Raw genomic sequence first — 23,184 nt, 5'->3', positions numbered from 1 at the left:
TACACATGACAGCCGTTTTAAATGTTCAGTTTTTTCGTTACATGCCTTATTGGTAATAGTATATTGTGCAACAAGCGAAGTAAGGGGAATTTAGTCAACGAGTGTTAATAACTCGCGACAGCCGCAGGCTGGAGAGAGAGTTATAGACACGAGTTTACAAAATCCTTACCTCCTGAGTTACACACAATATTTTTCATCATATTTGAGAGGAAAACACAGAGGAAAAAAATCATAAGGCAAAACCTTCAATTAATGGCGGCGCCGCTGCAACCAGTAGTCTATCTTCACCTATATCGGATTCTTTATATAAATCCATTGTTCTTGATTACAAACGCTTTTTGAGCACAAACAAACACTAAAATACTGCATATGAATTAAATGCAATGTTCAAAGAAGCATACAATTTGAACTTAATTTACGTGTCTGTCAAAAAATGTTGTCAACAAGTCAACATTCTTATAGAAGTTTCCTGTTGTACGGCCCGTTGCTATGGCAACGCGGTCAAACGCAAATCGAGATGGCCGTCACAATTTCCTGTCAGATTGTAAATAAAAACGATTTATCTGCGTGAAATTTACAAAATAAATGTAAAACACACTAAAATCATTGTAAACATAAATAAAATGCAATTTTTATAATTTATAATATTTTTTTATAGCTTAATACTCAAACTCTGGTAATAGTGCAACAAAAATCCTTGGCTGATTGAAACATCCTTTGCCTGAAGTATTGTACGGATAGTATTATTTTTTTAAACTAAATCCATTATTTCCTTGGGAATAAAATGTTACATTATACTTCAGTACACGTAGTGCAATGAGACCTTTAAACAGCAAATGTAATGATTTTTTTTTACTGCTATTAGAAAGGTACACCGTTTGTGAAGCCCCTATGGTAAAATGTTTAAACATAAAATAATTACTAACTCTAAAAAAATCTGCCTAAATCATACACTAAAATTCGCCATCATCCAGTTTTTTCACACTTTTCCGCCATTTTACCTATCTTAATCCTTAATTCTCAAATGCATATTTTTTTATTTGTGGTTGGAAATAATGTTTTCATTTAGTTTTTTAGATGTAGGATCTAAAAAAAAAAATAAGAAGTCCAGCTTATATTTTGGCTAGTTTATTCAAAAATATATAGATTGTAGCCATATGGCAACATCGTGCATTTAAGGGTTAAATAGGTTCTCTCCGGCGGAAACACAACAATATGAGTAGAGTTTATCGGCGTAATGTTTCTGTCAGTCGTTTGTTTGTAATGTTATGAGGATAGATATTTAGAAAATAAGACAGTATAATGCTCCGGGAAATCCCTTCGTTTCAAATGTAGCTTATTTAGTCAATTAAAATACCTATAGTACAATTTAGTTCAAATTAAAACAAGTGCTGGACCATGGAACACCGAAAGCAAGCTGGAAAACCGATATGAACCTAGCAGAGCCTGTTTAATTTAAATACGTTATAGTTTTAATATTGTAATAGTGTCAATAAATGATTATGACTACGTACCTTAATTACTCGAACGTTGTATCGTAGATAATTGCACAAATATATGTAAACAAGATGAGTAAAGTTATACATAATTGTACATATCAACCTGTCTTTAACATCTAATCTAGCAACATATCTTTTTCTGAAAGAATAAAAAAATATATATTGAACAGTAAAGATCTTCTGAAATTGTAAACAGTTCATTCCATCTGTCTGTACCAAGGGAACTTAATTCCGAAATTTACTAAACTATATTTAGGTCCTTGCGAACAAAGCTTTAAAACTTGCCTGCCTCGCTATTTCCGGCCGGAGGTTAACAGCTATGCGAAAAGTGGCAAGGTTTTTTAACTTTTTTTGTACTGTTCATTTAGTCACGTCCAAACATTTTATGAGACTGTCGTAAATACCCCGAAATGCTTTTGGGACCGGTTTTCTTGCTGTTGTTCATTATTTTTATATCAATCTACAATATAATCAGTCTATTATTTCTATTTATTCTTGGAATACGATGTAAATGGAGTTAAATATTCTTCGGCATTAGTTGCGCGCCGTGATTCACGCTAGCGCCTATTCGTTTACGCTCGGCAAGATGGCATTGGACTCAACGGCCCTATCCTTTCAACGTAGGCGTCTATTTTCTTTATTCCGTAACAATTGTAAATAAACCTTAATATTTGTCCTTTAGTACACTTTTTATACATTAAAGTAGTAATACGTATAAGGTAACGCGTGAAATAATGTTACGAATGACTTAACAAAAACTTTATTCAAAGCCACTAAGATGACTGGAAGTTTTAAGCAAAACTACGTGAATTATTGTTGTAGCAGTTAATAGTAAATTCCATTCAAAATCAATGACTTAGTGTGTGATCAAAATGTTTTTCAAACACAATTACAATAGTTTTTGTCAATCGTTAGATTTATGGACATTATGCACATTCGGCACAATTGAGATCAAATTTCGAGTGGACGTCTCTTTTCGCCAGACAATGGTTATTTCTCGATGAATTCGACATACCTGTCCTTAGAGTGGGTGAGCATCGGTTATTCGTTGGTCATATATGTCTACCAAGCGAATTTGGTTCTTATCATATGGACGAGAAGAGTATTTAAACAAATATCTGTAAGGTAAGGTCTCACGGTGCAGTGACCGTCGCCTCCCGCGTCGCCTCGTGCGATTATTACGTCCCCACATTGTGCTCCATACGTCTCCACTGACAATATTTTACTTCATACCTCGTTTCACGGAACTCGAGCATATTACGTCAAACAACATTCGGACATGTAAGCAAACATCTTAATGTTTACTAATGAAACATTTCGGAGTACATTGATTGATGGTGCGAGAGCGTTTTGTGTGGACTGGTATTATTCTATTCATAAATCGCGCCGCGGGGTGGCCGCGTCTGCGTTGGTGGCTCCTATTGTCCCAACAATTGGGTAAAGGTAGTGCGATTTTTTTGGAGTGGGTCATATAAATTTCATGCGTATTTTAGCTCGGCGTCGCAGATGGAGTGAATGATTAAGAGGTCGGCGGAGGGGGACGCGCCGGTCCCCGGGGAGACGGCTGAGTGTGGTGCACTGCTTGCAATTAACTCTCCTGTCGGGGCATTATCTCGGCATTAGATCCTCGTGTCACCTCCGCCCCTCGCTTACACCTCTTACGAAAAACCTCTACCGATCAACTCTAATATCTGACATACGAAAAAAGTGGTGTTTAGGGTTCTGTCGGAAATAATTCTACATTTAATTTTAAAATAAATCTACTGTGTACCTTATAGTTATCTCAAGAAAATCATATGTTTTTACAATATGTAACATTGTAATACAGGAAATATACTTATAATACAGGAAAAATGCTGAAAAAGTGATAGTCAGTTTGAGAAGTAGATTATAGCCAACAGTACCTATCTAATGTATCACTCCTCTTAGAGGAAACACCTGGTACCGGTATACCTATCTATTGGTTTCATTCCTACACATAATTTAATGAAATGAAGATGACATAGTAGTTTAATTTAGGATCCGCTTTTTAAATTGTTTATTCAATAAGTAAATCCTACCGCAGTCTACGTAACATCATTCAATAATGACCAACAAAAACTTCAATGTCAACGCAACGGCTATGATTGCCTTTTACATTTCTAATTCTCGCGAAATCGTATCTATCTCGATCTTGTTTTTAAAATCAAGTTTAACTCATTATAGATAAGGTATACTTTCCAAAGAAGGTAATAATGACTGATGACTTTGAAAAGGTAAACATGCAATATTAAAGTGCACAGGGTGAGATGGCCTGGTGTGGGCCCATTGTGCCCGCAGCCCCGCGTATTCCTAGCTTATTTAATGCAACGATGCACGCGTAAACATCTAAATAACTTTTGTGTGACACTTCTCCCCCTCCCTCTAATTTTACTAAGTAGCCGTATCTCTACTTTACAAATGTATCGGGGAGGAACATCTGAACCAAATGTGCTCTCGCCGAGACAAGTGTATTCGCTGTCTGTATTCAATTGGTGAGCGTTATGGTTTAAATTAGTCATTTCGGGTGCGGAGTGAAATCACTGTTAAATCTGTACGTATTTGTAGGAGAAGCAGGGGGCAAAGTAAGGGAAATTACCACCAAAGTAAGTTTTAAGTAGTAGTAGTTGAATAAGTATGATTAGAACCAATTCATGGTTTAATGTACATACCGTCCTAATGTACCTAATTACTATACGAGTTATAATTTCCACCTCTTCGCATACTAGCTTTTAATAATTTTAAGTGATAATAAAAACCTGATTTAATTAAGTTATCACAGAACACTTATAAGGATTTTAGTGTCTTATTCCTTTCATCCGATTTTTTACAAATACCGAAACGACAGAGAAATTCTGAATAACTAAAGAAATGGGGACCTTCGCAGCGCTAGTGACCTGTAATTGCTCGTTTTGTCGCCACAGAATATTTAAAAGAAACTCTGTACCTACTGTTCAGTAAACAACTAAACATGTATGAACAGAAGGAAAGCCTACCTGGTTTCCTACTCTAAAAAACATTTTTACTTTTATTTTCTATCCGTCACAGAAATTACCTCCCTCCTGAGACATTTAGCTGATCCTAGTCCATCCAGTAATATCATCATATATTTCGTTCATTCATGTTTCGTTGATGAATGTGTCTGGTTGTGCCAAATTCAATTTTGTGGTCGAGTATCTTGAAGATCTCAGTAATTATAAGAGGGTAGATAAGAACATTGACATTATGTAATTTAGAACTGTACTTAGTTGAAATGATAATACGATAAGACTGGGGTGCGAATTGCATAAGCGCGGAGATATTCACACTGAAGTGAATAGACAGCAGCCAATATTGTCAACGATGCGATACCGCTATCTGAGAGAGCCAATGCGCCTGGCGCGCTTCTGCGCTCGCACCCTACCCGGCTGCCACTCTCCTGTCAAAGCTTACGCAAACTGACAACCTCCCAATAATTCGTTGCGAAAATGTGTTAATCGCAACACTTTCACGCTCGACGACTCCGAATTAGATTAGCTCTAACAATGACGACATCTGTACTCGAATAGGACTCGTCATATTTTGACAGGTATCGTCACGTGTTAGGGGCCCACATACACGTGTTCCCCGCGTCCCACGTTCCAGGCTTCATCACAAAAGTAGTGATTTCACGCGGCGCGAACATTCATCCGATTGTCGTATCCACTATCTCGTATTAGCGAGGCTATCATGAAAAAATAATGCATTTGGGATTTGAAGGCTCCCCATGTGTGCCAGCTTCCTTTCACTATTCGTATAAACGAAACGGGATGATAAATTTATTTAATGTATACAAATGTTTGGACATTTTTATTTTGCTGTCGTTTAGACGTAGGTAACATAATTTAGTTCGCCATATGTTAAGGCGATGTACGAAGTAGGAAGTGGAAAAAACATTTAACGACCTGTGAGACGAGGTATGACAAACCGGTCTTCTTACCGTTTCATCTCAATAAACTCATATTTTTTCTTGACGCAAAAAGTTATTGATAAATGCATGCGTTAGACGACATGGGCAATGGAATTATATCATTACTAACGAGCCTAACCTTGTCTGGGTTGATTCGTATTAATATAAATTTGTCTTGAAACTTTTTAACGTGCGTGTAGAAGATTTATTACCAAAATACTATTGTTGTGCTCGTTATTAAACAATGATGTTGATATTTTTTTGTTGATTCTGTTAGTTAGTTGGTTTACAAGATTTAGATTGCCTTAAAGGTCTTCGATTTCGAGGGTAGCACACCTAATATGAGTAATATTTACGTTTTGCAAACTATACTACTCTACAATGTCTACATCTAAGAGATCTGAAGAGATAAGGTATCTATTATAAACACTTAATTCTATCTTCATAGTTCCTGATGATTGCGAGAGTTAACGAAGATACACCGTGATGGCTCTGTCAGCGGTGTATTCTTCATTTCATGCTATCGAGGTAGTTAATTCATTTACGCAGGTATCCCATCCTAAATGTTCTCGACCTTCATCATAGGCTCATTTTACGGGGTGTACCTGCAAGCTTTGTGTAACACTTTGGCGTTAAAAAATCACATTAAAGTGTTATGCCAGTGAATATCGTAAATCCTCCACACCGACTCTCACCCTGAACAATAACCGCGACCGCTTGGCACAAACCGAATATTGCCGAAATAAAAATTTGCCGCCTCATTAACAGAGTGTTTTAATTCTGGGTTTCCTTTTAATTGATCCCTGGGTAATTATTCACAGGGGTTATATATAAAGTAATTATAGCGAGCCCTTTTTCCGCCCCTAATCACCGCCGGGTGTCGATGACGGCGCGCGCAACTGTGTCTTAGATCGCGTTGACAGCTTTTTAATATATTTTCTTGTTGTATGTAAATCGTGGATGCCGTGCTACAGATGTCGGCGTTTTTCACGTCTGTAAAATGCGTAGTAATTGCTCCATCGGTTGAAGGGTAAACTGAAAAATTAAGCTTTTAAGCGTAGTGTAGGGCCAGTATGTTAGTCGTTAGTTGATTGTTTTAATGATGTTACGACTATTGTTGCGAAAGGGATCGTACCTAAACGCATGCGCCAACAGCCAACACACTCTGACACATTAATAACCTAAACACAAAATTAAAATTGTGAAAAAACCCCCGACCGCGATATAGTGGTCCGATTTTCATGAAACATGGTTAAGAACACTCCCGACTAACTCAGCTTTCAAATAAAAAAAAAACCAAATCTAAATCGGTTCATCCGTTCGGAAGCTACGATGCCACACACAGACAGACAGACAGACAGACACTTCAAACTTATAACACCCCGTCGTTTTTGCGTCGGGGGTTAAAAATGTAATACGAACCATTTCACATAAAAACTGTCATAATCAAATGTAACTAGATAAGTAAGTTGAAATCAACTAAGACTAGCTTTTCACAAAGAGATACAAAATATTTAATTTGTCCAAACATTTTAACATACATATATGTATTTATTTAAACTTCATTGCAAATGTGTCATGAGGCATTCTCCACGCTTTCCTGGGGACCAAGAGAGTAATATTTAAATATCTCGCTTGATAAACCGACACTATTTTAGTTGAGGTTGTTCTCATAGAAAACGTTGTTCGGTATGTAGATATAGCCTAAACATTAACGGGTTTAGTTAATATAATTACTGACTTCTACATATAATATACGTAGGTACTGTATAATTTTCTGCCTAATTATTATAAGTTAACATTTTAACTATTTAATTAGCAGTGGTCTTATCTATCGACTCGGCCTACAGACAGATGTAGTGAGAAAACCTTTTCCTTCGTATTTTTCTGGAAATGTTCGTATTTGTCATGCTAGTTCAGACAGTGTCAGTGCGTCTTGTACTGACTGAAATAGCATGACACGTTCGTACGTTTCCGTAAGAATACGAAGGAAAATATTTTGTTATAGTTGTATTTTAACGCCGAGTGTGGAATTGAAAAACGAGCAAGTGAAAGGATTCTATAGTTGAACCACGAGCGAAGCGAGTGGTTCGAGAATAGAATCCTGAACTTGCGAGTTTTTTAACACACGAGAAGTAAAATACATTTGTACCCGAGTGTTACACAAAACTTTTCCCCTCACTAAAGCGAGGAAACTACAACGCAAAAAATGCGTTTATCACTGCTTACATAGGTGGTATCTTCTTATCAATTTTAAATCAGTTAATTTGACTTTTAAATCAGTTAATTTGACACTAGTGGATAAAATGCGTTTTTACCCGCTGGTATTAAAGGACAAAACACGTGTTTCCGAGCTAGGGAGGTGAAAATAACTATTCCCACTATATCTGTACACGGATGTTGTGGTGTCAGCGTGTCACGTTAACCATGACGTCCTTTACTAATAGCTGAAAGTTATGATGTTAGTGTTACAATAAAGTGCTTGTCAAGTCAATTTTCTACATGTTTACGGTTGTATTGGCAGTACCTACACAACCATTGTTTCTGAAACTACATAGTGAACGTATTTAAGGTCATCCTTTCCAACCGTTCTTTATGCAATAAAATCGTTTTAAGACGCTACAGTAGCATGCTAAAATAGAGGGAGCCCCCCTTTCAATTTGGGAATTTTAGTTAAATATACTAGTGTTATTAACTGGATTTGTCGAAAAAAATTGTACATTCAGAAAAACTCAGTGAAAAGATATTGCGAAAAAATCTTTCAAATCGCGATTCCGCTCTCGACTGTTTCCTCCTTCAAAACTTAATCAATTGTAACGAAATTTGAGAATCTGAACAACAATGAAATAATCTGTGTCGGACCGTTTTGTTTTTTGGCTAATTGTTACCAATTTTGAATACCACAACTTTTTTTGCACCATAATCAATAAGGCCGTTTTTGGATAGTTTTGAAGGGCTCCAGCGTCCTTAAAAATAAGAATATCAAAAAAATCTAAACGATCCGTCATAAGTAGATAAAAATAATAATAACTGGTGTTGAATAAAATCATTGCTCTGTCTTCAAAAACCAGGGAGGAAATCGTCGAGAGCGTTTGTATGGAGAATTGACCCCTCCTGTATCGTCTTAGCAGAATATTACAATTTAAAAAGTTGATTAATTTTGCGTGTCATTAATTTAATCTAGAAAATCGCCGAAGAAGGTTCTAATGTTCAGATTTTTAATTTATTTACATGTTCAGTACCATGGGCCACACTGTTTGTTGTACATTTGTAATTCTTATTACAAGGACATAAAGACTACCATGGTTAGTTAAGAGTGTTGCTGTTAGTACCTATCATAATTTCCGAATAAAAACCGATGTGCAATATTTATACAGCGTGTGTATATTTAAATAACGATTAGTATTGGACCTAAGGAGCCTAACTACATGGTTTTTTCATTGAATAGATGAGATATTTTTTTCATACATAATAATTCAGCACGCAATGTATTACGTCCACATCAATTAGCGTACCTACCTAAACGTCATTACGACATGACGTTTATGTCATGTCAAGTTAATATGGACGGCGTACATTGCTGCTTGGTCAGATTTAAAAAAATATAAATTACTCTTAATTAACAACACTTTTTAATAAAATGATTATCCTATATGATTCGTATGATTAGTATGATATGATTCGTACATTGCTGCTTGGTCAGATTTAAAAAAATAATTACTCTTAATTAACAACACTTTTTAATAAAATGATTATCCTATATGATTCGTATGATACTATAACTGGATACATTATTCGCCCGTATGGAATCCACACGCTGTATTGAAGTATTACCCTACAGCGTAACTACGTAACAAAATTTCTCGTCCTTATTTGAATGAAGTTCTACTACAACTAAAAAACAGTAAAATACTGTTGGTTATTTTTTTTATCTAATTGTAAATAATGATTATGACGATGTACAATTAACACAAATAAATATATTCTATTCTATTCTAGGGTATCAATCAAGATTGGACTTATATTAAAATACAAGTTTCAAATGCTTATCTATACTAGAGCAACCGTTCACTCAAGACGCTCAGTTTATATATTTAGAAACACTGCTCATAGAAATCACTCGCAATAGACACGAGATGATTATATCAAGCAGCTGTACAAGTAGGTATGTACTTACACCTAATATGAACCAACCGCCCGGCACTTGGGTACATCCCATCATACCGACACATGCGTACAGCGGCTCCGGCTCCCACAACGTCCACAAACAACTACTCCAAGCGCCAAAACGACCCACTCCGCTCAATTAATAAACCAACATAAATTAAAATTACCCTAAACTGCATTAAAAAAGCCTTCACAGGATGAAAATGAGATTTATATCTGTTAAGGCGAAGTTGTTCGTCTTCATAAAGCCTGACGTTTCATTTCTGTCTAGGCCGACCGGTCTAACACTCCCCGACCCTCCCCGCCTCACCGTCTCACCCTCGAAGGGCTCCCCTTGTTATGCATAAAATCTTGTCTTATTACTTTCAACTTTGCTATTATATTTGACGAGACGAAGTTGCAAAGTTATTCAGTTATTAAAATTTTTGGCCGCCGTCGCCTGCCGGATGAATCTATAGTTCGAATGTAAATGCGGGTGCTTAAATTATAAGACGAGAACTTATTTGATTGAGCAAACCTTAGGATCTACGGATTAATGTTTGAAATTTGAACGACGCAGTTTTCATAATTCGCTCTTTGTTGCGTTACCGTTACCGAGGCGGGGCCGGGGCCGGATTCGCGGGCTTGACGCGTCCTTTGTTGGCGGTTCTTGTCAAGAGCCTAATAACGAATACGACAATTTTCACAACTTATCATTTTAGCATTTAAATGTTTTACTTGTTTCCATTACTCATTTCAATTTTGCCAGAGGTCCTTCCTTCCATGATATTTGTCAATTAATATTATTTAAATTGTTGCCATGTATTGAATAAATACAATTGTAATTTCTAATTCCAATAAGGTCTAGTTTACCCATCGCGTTGGAAGGTCAGATGGCAGTCGCTTTCGTAAAAACTAGTGCCTACGCCAAATCTTGGGATTAGTTGTCAAAGCGGACCCCAGGCTCCCATGGGCCGTGGGCAAATGCCGGGATAACGCAAGGAGGATGATGGTGTTGCCATGTATTGAATACTTTGTTTCGTTTTAAGCATACTTAATTAAATTATGACTCATATTTATGAGTAGACCTACATCCATATAGAGCAAGAACCCAGAGCCGCCAGACATTCCTAATATTCTCAAGGCTGAAACTTTGGGATAATGTAGAGTTCGTATCGACGTTAGTGTCTGCTTATTAGCTAGTTCAGGCCCGACAGCCATTTTTCTGGTATTACCATTTTTTTTTTGTTTCGACAAAATTGAACTCTACATTATCCCTAAGTTGCATCCTTGAGAAATGAGGAAGGTCTGGCGGCTCTTAGTCTATGCCAGTGCCATATCAGCTACTCGATATGATTCAAATTTTAGGTTTACTCAATCAAAAACGTCACTTTCGACACTGACGTCTGTGATCCAACAGCATCAAATTATATTAGTACAGTCAACAACACAGCTGTAAATACAGACAAAGTACCAAAAATATGTATACACACCTTAATGTACAGGCAATAAAGTTCTGTATACAAATTTTTAGCACTTTGTCTGTATTCACAGCTGTGTTGTTTACGGTACCTACCTACTACCTATAAGTGTCACTATTATCGACAATTATAAATCAATATTACTATGTTTGCCTCTTCACTCAGATGCCAGTACAATGATCCACAGCCTCAATCACAAAAGCAGCTCGAGGCAAGGCGCTATTAGTAGGTATTGCAGTATGAAAGGCAGCCCGGTTAAAGCGATTATTCAGTAACATTTCAGGATTATTGGGAGTCTCAGCACGCGTCTGGCGAGAGTACGAGTAGCGAGGCTACGCGGAGCGAAAGCGGGCCAACATCTGTTCCGTTTGTAGCGACAAATTAACACCGCGTAGCACCGCGCTGAACGAACCCTAGAGCTTCCCTTAAGCGCCGCGCCAGCTGCTCCCAGCACTAAATTCCACGTTACAATGCTTTGTTTTAAAATTTGTAATCATTCTCACATTTTACGATCCTGAACGGTCCGTTTCGGAAAATTTGATACGACTATAAACCCTCTAAATTGTGTTAGCATTCCGGTTAATTAAAAGTTATGAATTTAAAGTTACGGCCAGAGTGACGTACTGGAGTTACTGCGGCGCTGACTCGTGGAAATATTTTATTGTTTGTACGGCAGTCCCATCTGCTGAATCTTTGCATGTATTTGTTTTATCTGCCTAGACACTCGGAGCTATTTACCGAGTTGCATACTAGTTATAGTATGCAACTCGGTAAATAGCTCCGTAACATGTTAATGTTTACACGAATTTTGAACGAATAAACTACTTCTGATGCAACAAGCAGCATTAAAAGTTCTTTTAGCTTTAAAGTTATTATTTTACAGGGTAGTAATATAGTATTTAACGACTTTTAGTATTTTGTCCGGATAATAAAAATGATGATTTCATTTAATGAAAATACGAGAAGTATTTGTTGCTTATTTATTAAGGTGATTAACGTATTATTTTGGATGTATTTTTCTCTAGCAAACATAATTTCCTATTTGTTAATACGTCGCAGTGTCTGGAATAATAAGCAACATCAAAATTACTGCGTTAATATTTTAATTTACTTCATTAGTCTTATTTATTTAAGGTTATCGTGTATTTTAACTCTAAAAAGCCTAAAAACCATGCCGAGCGATACCTTAAATTATGATATGACTAGCTTTTGCCAGCGGCAACAACCGAACATTTTAGGGAAATCATTCAGATCATCATTATCATCATTAATTATTACATCTTTTTTTCAGTTTATTCAGAAATACATCTGTTTAACTAATATCAACCAAATCGTTTTATCTTTTTTGTTAATAACTTTAAATTGATTTGTGACCATTAACAATGGTTTATTATTTAATTCAAGCCATTACGGCGCAGATATCATATCACACAAAGCTTCTTTTCAAACTCATCTGCAATAAAATGGTATTACGTCAATAAATTAAAAAAAGCCAGTCACAATATTACGTTCCCACAATGATTAAATGTGGAACGAAAAAAAATTGACTTATGAAAACAAACACATTATACGTATATGAATTCGTGCAACTAATGACATGGCGAGGGGTAAGAAATAACATTGTTAACAGCCATAGTTCGGGCGCAGCACAAATATGGACATACAGCAGGAGCGCTTCACACATTATGTAGACTTGCTGCTGACTTGAAATCCAGTAAGTTTCTGTTCTTCTCTCACGTTTACTGTAGACGTGAGCCAGTTGGATGTCATTTATTTATGTTATTGTGCGTTTAAATAAATATAAAAGTAATCAATCAGTTCCTTTAAACTCGAACTCGACCTTTATAGAGATTTGTAAAACATGTTTCAATTTTTCATAGTATCACGAATTCAGGATTCGAATCAATATAAGGCTCTATGACTTTTCTAAAACTTGTCTCATAAACTTAAACCTACGGCATCACCTAGTCACAAAACGGTAGGCGGCGCTATCGATACTTTAATATTCATGGAAATTCTTATACGTTTTAATAATTTTATTTTATAAATTTTCTAGGAGCATATTTAATGAAGTGGGTCTTCTGTAGTCGTGTGCACTGTGGCAGGGGTGTATGTGCCAAAAGTTGGGTATAGAGGACGTAAATATGGCCGCAGGGGGTCCCGGCGCTCACTATAACGCGTACGCTCTTGTTAACATTAGCCCGCTACTTAATACCTTGTCGTTCTAAACTCGCTTAAGTGAGTAAGGCTGACACGGTGTTAATTAAATAATTACTCTAAATAATAACTCGGAGGCGGCCCAGGAACGCTTTAAGCTCTATGTGGATTTAGGACGCTTCGCTTTGGGAACAAATATGGCTTGGAAATATTTTGTTATTTAGACGTTTACGAACTGAGTTTGCAATTTCTGAACTTAGTAGGTTTTGTCTGAGTTTAATAGAAAATAACTATATTTCCTTTATATAAAGCAAATAAGTAAAGCGATTCTGTAGGTACTTAAGTCACTTAAATACCTACTCTGATTTTAAAACTCCAACTTCACCGTAGGTATCTACGAGGAACTCTAAGATTTAGAGAAATGCGTGCATGTTCGTTCACAGTCTAAAATTGACGACTGTCTTCTCTTACACACTCACTACGTAACAAACAACAAACAAGGTCTTTTGATTCGATTTTTGCACGTGCTATAAAAACTCAGCCCTGGTTGAAATACTCTTTGGTGGTAACATGAAAGGTTCAGTATTTTACAAAGGGTCTGCCCTGCGGTCGGGCCTCTGAGGGCTGGCGGCGCCGGCGTTCAAGTGCCTCTTGGATTTTGCATGCATTTTGAACGCGAGCCCGCGGGCTGGTCCATTACAACCAATGTTATTCTTTTATACTCCGCGTTATTTAAATAAATTGGAAAAAGGAAACGAGAGTGAAGGCACAGAAGCTTGCAAGTGCTTTTGTTTTGGCAGTAGCCCCAAGTAGTTTGTTGTTTATGAATAAAGTTAGAGAACCATATTTGCGTTCGTATTTTCGTATGTTCTTGTGTTGAAAACACGTCTGTCGTTTTCTCTAGGTACATTTCATGATTGTACCTTTATTCAGTCTAGTAACATAATAAAACGTAATGTCACATTATGTTCTTGAATAATAAAAACTCAATGCATATTTGAACCCAATACAAGGACCATCGACAATCTATATTTGGCTTGAGCCTGCACTAAATAATTACCTGTTAAGAATTTTACAGCATAAAAGGGAATACCTATAAAATTTTATTTGAAGCTTGGGCACTTTATGAACAAGTTCTATTCAACAACAATTACATTATAAAACTTAATAGCATAATAATTAAAATTGACTATATAAAAAAAAACTTAAAACTAAAATTATAACAAAATATAACTACTGAAAAAAGGTGAAAAAAATAAAATTAAAAGAAGACTCCGTCCGTCAACTCTGCATTAGCTCTCTAAATTGAATTGTCATCAATATTATCTATCTTAAGATCCTAGATAATAAGCAACTACTTAAGCAAGGCTCTGGAAAAACTCCCGTCATCTTGAAAACTTAACCATTACAGTTATACCATTATAAATTGAAATATATATTTTACACGAAAGAAAAAACGACAAAGCCCACTGGTGGTCGAGCCGGGAATCGAACCTTCAGCTTACGCGGCTAACGTCATTACCACTAGACCACCCGCCCGCCGTGTACCTACCCGACGAAATTTGTCTAGTGTATTATATGCTATTATGTTATCTCTGATAAGGCTAGGCGCATTTTGACTAACTCTTTATATAAGGGCGAGCAATTTAGAGGCTTACGGTATAGCGAGAGAGATGGTGCTGCCAAGCTGCCATTTATAGAACTAGGGAACAAATCAAATTATTTTATTGAATATTTTTTAAATTTGTTATTTTTCAGTTAGTCACATTACTATATATAAACTATAAACTGAAATAGATCATAAGTACCTACATGAAAGAAAAAACGTCAAGGCCCACAAAAAAACAATCCAAAAAAATATTCAATATAACCTAACCACAAAATTAAAATTTTGAAAATACCCCCCCCCCCCCCCCCCCCTCGACCGCGACATAGTAGACCGATTTTCATCTCTAGACAATTAATAGGTAGGCAGACCTATACACACCTACACACCTACACATGCATGGTTGTATTAGCAATTCAGTAACTGTTCTTGATTGATTGTATCAAGGTTCCATAACGTAGCGTTAAACAATTGAATATTTATCGATGCTAATCGCTAATCTCGTTCTACTTTCAGCAGTGCAGTATAGTTAGAAATACCTAGGTCAATGTTAATGAAGGTAAATTATGACCATTGATAGGTCTTGAATTTCAGCTGAAATTATATCAATACCTACCATTTTTAGACAGAACTAGTAGTGGGCCTTAGAACAACGAAAGAAGCACAAACAGAAGTAACGGCAAAACTGATGATCAATAGTATATCTTAAAGTTTAGCAATAGCGAATATGAATCTCCATCTAATCGCTAAGACGCCAGAAGTCAAACCACATTGCCAAGCGATGGATTAAATAGCTAGAGTCCAGGTAGGATAGCAGTAGTAAAGAAGATTAAACACGCCCCAGTGAAGGTTTAATAGGAGGTTCCAGTCTGCAAGAGAAGACAAGCTACAAGTTGACATGTTTGACGAAGGCGTGACCGCGGCGCCTAGACACTAGGTCCCTGATTGCATTATTAAGCAACATCTTAACCTTAACCAACTACAGTCAAGGTGTAAATAAGATCAAGTACACACCAGTCTAGGTTTAACAGGAGGTTCCAGTCTGCGAGAGAAGACAAGCTATAAGTTGACATGTTTGAAGAAGGCGTGACCGCGCACTGCCCGAGCGCCCACGGCGCCTAGACGCTAGGTCCCTGATCGCATTATTAAGCAACATCTTAACCTTAACCAACTACAGTCAAGGTGTAAATAAGATCAAGTACACACCAGTCTAGGTTTAACAGGAGGTTCCAGTCTGCGAGAGAAGACAAGCTATAAGTTGACATGTTTGAAGAAGGCGTGACCGCGCACTGCCCGAGCGCCCACGGCGCCTAGACGCTAGGTCCCTGATCGCATTATTAAGCAACATCTTAACCAACTACAGTCAAGGTGTAAAAAAGATCAAGTACGCACCAGTCTAGGTTTAACAGGAGGTTCCAGTCTGCGAGAGAAGACAAGCTATAAGTTGACATGTTTGAAGAAGGCGTGACCGCGAACTGCCCGAGCGCCCACGGCACCTAGACGCTAGGTCCCTGATCGCATTATTAAGCAACATCTTAACCAACTACAGTCAAGGTGTAAAAAAGATCAAGTACGCACCAGTCTAGGTTTAACAGGAGGTTCCAGTCTGCGAGAGAAGACAAGCTATAAGTTGACATGTTTGAAGAAGGCGTGACCGCGAACTGCCCGAGCGCCCACGGCACCTAGACGCTAGGTCCCTGATCGCATTATTAAGCAACATCTTAACCAACTACAGTCAAGGTGTAAAAAAGATCAAGTACGCACCAGTCTAGGTTTAACAGGAGGTTCCAGTCTGCGAGAGAAGACAAGCTATAAGTTGACATGTTTGAAGAAGGCGTGACCGCGCACGGCCCGAGCGCCCACGGCGCCTGTACACTAGGTCCCTGATCGCATTATTAAGCAACATCTTAACCAACTACAGTCAAGGTGTAAAAAAGATCAAGTACGCACCAGTCTAGGTTTAACAGGAGGTTCCAGTCTGCGAGAGAAGACAAGCTATAAGTTGACATGTTTGAAGAAGGCGTGACCGCGCACGGCCCGAGCGCCCACGGCGCCTGGACACTAGGTCCCTGATCGCATTATTAAGCAACATCTTAACTAACTACAGTCAAGGTGTAACAAAGATCAAGTACGCACCAGTCTAGGTTTAATAGGAGGTTCCAGTCTGCGAGAGAAGACGTCCTCCCAGTTGACATGTTTGAAGAAGGCGTGACCGCGTACTGCCTGAGCGCCTGCGGCGCACAGACAAAAAAAAAACTAAATCCAAATCGGTTCATCCGTTCGGGAGCTACGATGCCACAGACAGACACACACACAGACAGACAGACAGACAAACAGACAGACACACACACAGACAGACACGTCAAACTTATAACACCCCGTCGTTTTTGCGTCGGGAGTTAAAAATAATTTGATTTGTTACCTAGTTGTATGAGTACATATACCTACCATTATAATCAAACGACCTTTGTCATAAATGAAATAAATAAAAAAATATTAGTTGATCGGTCACAATCGGATTTTTCCTATAGCTAATTCACAATAGATACGTTTTAATTCACTGTTTTATCGATAAATAAACTTCAAAGTTCCAAATAAGCTGTCATTTTATTCATACTTATAGGTATTATTATTAACCGACTAGCCAAATATGACTGTACCTATACTTTTATAGTTGCTATCTGTCAAGGCATACAATTAAAATAAACAACATTACAACAAAAGCTCTTAATAAATCCATCCAAATAATTTCAATATAAGCCAAAAACTTACAAATGAAACAGCGTTCGCGCGGTTATTTGTTCGCGAGGCGGGGCGAGCAGCGAGCACCGACGCTATGTAAAGCTTACCCTCAAGCACCTACTCTATTGACTTTCTTCCGCCACTTTCTTATCGTGTTATGATAAATGACACCCTCACCGACCGAGAACAGGCTCTATGTCCCGCGGCTTAAATATACGTTTCCTTTAGCGCTTCATCCCGACCATAATACATTTCACAGCAGCGACGGTACTTCTTTAAATAATAAAAGCTCTTTGTAAAACTTTCCCTCGTTGAGCGTTCTAAAGCTTTTCGGTATCCTATAATTAATATTCATGGAGGCTCGTGCCGAGGGGCCATGTAATTAATAAACTTATATGATACTTTTGTTTGCAGTGTCATTCGAAGGGGGTCTGTTTGGCAAGGCCCTCCTTGTATTTCCATATCCTTCTTGTGGGTTATTGAGACGCAGGATAGATGTTCGCAAAGCTGGAAAGCATGATGTTGGGTAGGTAGGTAGGTACATATGAGCCGGAGGCGTACATCTGACCGTTTCGTGTATTTGCTGGCACTCAATGGGATATACGTGGATCTCCGACGTATCTAACCGTAATTGGTTTTCACTCTAGTCTACATTATTAGCATCTACTAGGAACGCATAGGAGTAGTAAATACATCAACACCCAAGGATTCTAATGAGTATAATACTCGTTATGATTGCATGATGGTGTTATAATGTATGTAGAACATAATATACCATTTGAGATTATTAAACTGTTAAAACGATCTTTGGTCCCTAATTTTGAAACCTATTTATATAGGCATAGATCTTAGAAAAGCGGACATATTTTTTTCGAAGTTACTGTAAAATTAGGACCTAATACTGTACAAAAGTAAAAAACGTTATGGTAGAGCGGATTAACCAAAAAATCCATAATAATATTATAAATGGGAAAGTGTGTGTGTCTTTTTGTTTTCCGTCTTTCACGGCAAAACGGAGCGATGACCCGACCTGACGTGATTTTTTAAGTGGAGATAGTTGAAGGGATGGAGAGTGACAGAGGCTTCCCACAGACAGTCTTAAAAATTCATAATCTTAAAAAAAATTGTATGCAATCTGACAGTTCAAACTGACACTGACAAGACACTGACAGATCTGTCAGTGTCAATTTGCATACAATTTTTTTTTAAGATTATGAATTTTTAAGACTGTCTGTGGGAAGCCATAGGGTTACTACTTGTCTATGTACTTTTTGTCTCTTTATAAGCCGCGGGCAAAAGCTAGTAGGTACATAAAAGGCTTACACAACGCAGAGGACATAATCAATATTCTAACTTTTATTGTGAGTCATCATAAGGTTATGTCTTATTAAGATTGTCTACATAACACCTACATATAAATTCTCATAAACGTAACCTTAGATCTATTTATCAAATATAAACCACTATCTACATTGAAACTTAAAACCGATATAAATTAAAGCTTCATATCAAAGAGACAAGTATCGTTTAATTTAATTTGAAGACACAGGTAATTTGACAAAACTCCTGTAATAAAATTATCGAGCATTGACCGAGTGATAAGTGGGGGAAGCGACCGGATACACCTCGCATGTTAATACACGTAAAGCGAAGATTATCCATAAAACTCACAAAAGGTGCCGAGTTGTCTTCGCAACCTGCCCGCCCGGTGCCGCGCCCGTCTAACCGCCGTTTGATTACACACTAACGCTAGCCTTAGCTACGCTTTGTTTCCCATGAATAAAGTTAAGACTTTGACTCGGATCAAAAACTTCTTCAGTAAACCTTTCCTAGTACTTAGCTCGAGTATTTAGATAGATCTTACTGGTATATTATTCGATCCCATCTGTAGGACCGAAACGTACATTAATAGAGATGGAATCTTTTTAGAATAAGAATAAGACATTTATTTGCTAGAATACTTGTTATAACTAAGGTACAGATGTTCGTGTAAGTAAAAGTAAACGTATTCAGTCATCGTCATGACGACATGCAAATGTTTCTTAAAACTAAGTAATTATTAATTATACAATATAACTAATATTAAAAAAATGAAATCTACACATTCATCAACAATAATAATAAAATAAAACTATGGAAACGGATTAAATCGCGTATAATGAATTTAAAATACACACGACGACGCACGCACGCAAGCACGACGAAGGCTGTGAGGCATTTGTGTTGTATGGTGTTGGACATTTGCAGTTTGTTTCTTTGTCAATTTTGTGTAGATTAATTGGTTAATTATTTTTTAACAGAGTAATGGTAAATTTTTTGAATATTGTATAACTAGCTTTATTAATAGTGTGTGAACCTGCCTTAGAAATCTATATTATTTGTGGTCATGGTTCGTTAATATTTCTTGTAAGTGGGTAGCTTTTGCACATTTTAATTTTTCCTCAGTCACCCGTTGACCACGAACGCTGTAAAGAGTTCGAAACGTCGGGATGTATTTTAAATTCATTATACGCGATTTAATCCGTTTCCATAGTTTTATTTCATGAGTAACTATCGCGGTAACCGAAGACAATATTAATAATAATAAACTTCATTCCATTATTAAATATTACATAAATAAAAAAGTATGTCAAAGACTAATATCTTCTTCTTCTTCTTTACATCCTGTTACCCTCTGCTGGGGTGTAGGGCTCGAATGGTATTTCTCCATTTACTCCGGTCTTGGGCAGTTTGGGTGACCTCCTCCCACCCCATGCTTAGCACCCTGAGCTCCTGCTGAACTGATTTAGGGCGGCATGGTTTGCGCTTTCCGGGTACATTCCAGGTGAGGGCCTGGAATAACCTGGAAGACTAATATAATTAAAATAATTATTCAACTTGATTTATAATTATTCTAAATCACAATTATTATTATTCCAATGTTTCTATATATTTTAAAATTATAATTTAAAAAATTAAATTGGGACTTAAGCTGAGGGAAAGGTCCTCCGATGCTCGTGCGGGATCGTACCTGGTGCAAAGGTTGTCCATTGCCATCCAACGTGGCAATGCGGCAAGTTTGATGGGCACCTTTGCACCCGGTACAGCTCGCGGAGGTCTTTTTTATTAGTTTATAATATTTTAATTTAGTTTTATTTAAATTTGTAAGGTAAGTACTTTAGTTTTAATTTTTATATTTTAATTGTTTAAGATTGTACATACTAATAGTCACTTTTTATTTATTGAATAATTTTTTTATTTTACTTGTGTGATAGATAAATATTTTTAATTCTTGAAAAATAAATATTTATAATATAATTATAAAATTAAACAAATATTCCATTCATTCACTTCCGTTCAATCGTTCATGCTTCCTTCCAGTTCCACTACCATCCATCCCTCATTCATTCCACGATTTTGGCGGTAGTCACACATACCTTTGAAGTTGGCTCCTTCTTCATTTTTAGCCTCCATTTTGAAAAGTTTTCTTAAAAAAAAATTTTTAACTTACAAATCGAGACAATTTTCTAAATCATACATTTATAACTTCAAGTAGTTAGGTTACACATAATAAGTATAGTTACGTATATGTAAGGCAATCAATAATTTCACCCTTTAGAGTATTTCGCTACCGTCGCACAAAATTGTTTTTCTCTATAATATTGTTTACTCGTATTAGTTAAGTACGCTTCTAACCCCTACGTACCTACCGTTAAGTAGGTCAATATCCCATGACCTCATATTACGAGTATAACTATCGTGTATCATCATCATCCTCCTTGCGTTATCCTGGCATTCGCCACGGCTTGTGAGAGCCTGAGGTCCGCTTTGACAACTAATCCCAAGATTTGGCGTAGACACCCGTTTTACGAAAGCGACTGCCATCTGACCTTCCAACCCGAATGTAACTACATAGGCCTTATTGGGATTAAATAGTCCGGTTTCCTCACTATATACCTCACCATCATATAACTATCGTGGATCTAGTCTAATTATTGTTAAAATAGATAATACTGAAAGATCTGATTGCTAAACCAGATTACTCTATCGAGAATATTTTAAGTAATCGATGTCATACTAAAATGGAAAAATATTGTTAAGAATCTCGTAACTTCACAAATTATTTATATAATATTTGTAAGACAATGTTAAATATCTCATAATTTTACCCAAACATTGATATAATTTTTGTATGTTGGCAACCCCAAGAGGGTTGTCAGTCAGTTCGCGCGCGAAGGCGAGCTGTCAGTTAGTTTTCTCGGCGTAAAGAAGTGAACTTTGTTTTCTGTGACGATTCGTAAAATAATAATAAATAGCACGAAGGACCCCTTTTGGAATCTTAATTACTATGTTGGTAAAAATTCAGAAGTGACATAAGTTCTCAAACCCACAGAATTGTGTTTTGTAAGTAAAGGATCAAGGACAACTTGGTATGTAAGAATTGTTTCTCTTTTCAATCTGAGCCGGCTTGCTACTCATACGATTTCGTACTTAATTATCGATCGTAGTTATCGGGGGTTACTGATATACTGAACAATTAACATAAATAACATGTTTTGTGCCCTGAAAGCAAACAGAAAATGTCGTAATATTTGAGGTTATTTGCAAGAAAATAGTTATGTTCTACTACTAGCTCGGACAAACTCGAGCCTCGATTCAACATAAGGTGGATTAAGTAACTTGTGTTATTGTTTACGGGTTAAGATATTCTCGTAGCATAGTAACTAAATTACGTAGAAAAGTCACCCACGAATATCGATAATATGTGTAGCGAACTGAGCGTGCTCTACCTATTCATTATGTTGAGAAACATGGTGAATACAACAATAATCATGTCACTATTAGCAATGATTTATATTTAACTTTATTTTCATTAGCACACTTGGTAATAACCGGCTTTGTCAAAGAGTTCTTTCCTTTCATATTGTTGTTCGGTAGTAGCCTACTTTTCAGTTACGGCCTTGTAGTCAGTGTTACGTACCAAAGCTTATTTGTTATTAAACCATAATTGTAATATTCTTACACACTGATTTACTTTAAAATGGTTAATAATATCATTGATGAATGTTGGATGATTGTAATTACAGCCATACAATTTGTCAATGAATAAAACACAACAGGAATGTAAAATGCTCTAAATAATTCAAATGAAATTATATTGAGTAAATAAATCACAATATGAAGTCCTCTGAGTTGTAATAGATAATAAAAACTGTATCTGCATAGTAGCCTGCACAATGTGCCAAGCGTACATTATCTACTTAACTGTCATTACAAAAACTTTAGAGCTGCATATAGAGCTCATATTTATAGGGTTTTAGCATATATTTCGGTTAAATTGTTATGATTTCATAATAAAAATACAATAATGATAAATAAGTTCTTATGAAATCCGGTTATTCAACGGGCCAATTTGGGCTAATGAAATTTTGCTTGCAATTGCTACCTCAAGAAGTCAAGATGCTAGTGTACAATTTTTCAAATCCTAAATAGTATTTGAGATGAAGGAATATAGCAAGACAATCCATTACAAACAGTAGCATAGCGGGAAAGTGGCTTACTCGTTGGTTATTGATTTGGTTTTGTTAATGGTGGCTTCACACAGTTTCAATTAAGTGATTCTGCCAA

The sequence above is a fragment of the Leguminivora glycinivorella genome, chromosome Z, assembly GCF_023078275.1.
Source record: "Leguminivora glycinivorella isolate SPB_JAAS2020 chromosome Z, LegGlyc_1.1, whole genome shotgun sequence".
Lineage (NCBI taxonomy): Eukaryota > Metazoa > Arthropoda > Insecta > Lepidoptera > Tortricidae > Leguminivora > Leguminivora glycinivorella.
The sequence above is the reverse complement of the archived record's forward strand: the minus strand, read 5'-3'. Positions refer to the sequence as shown.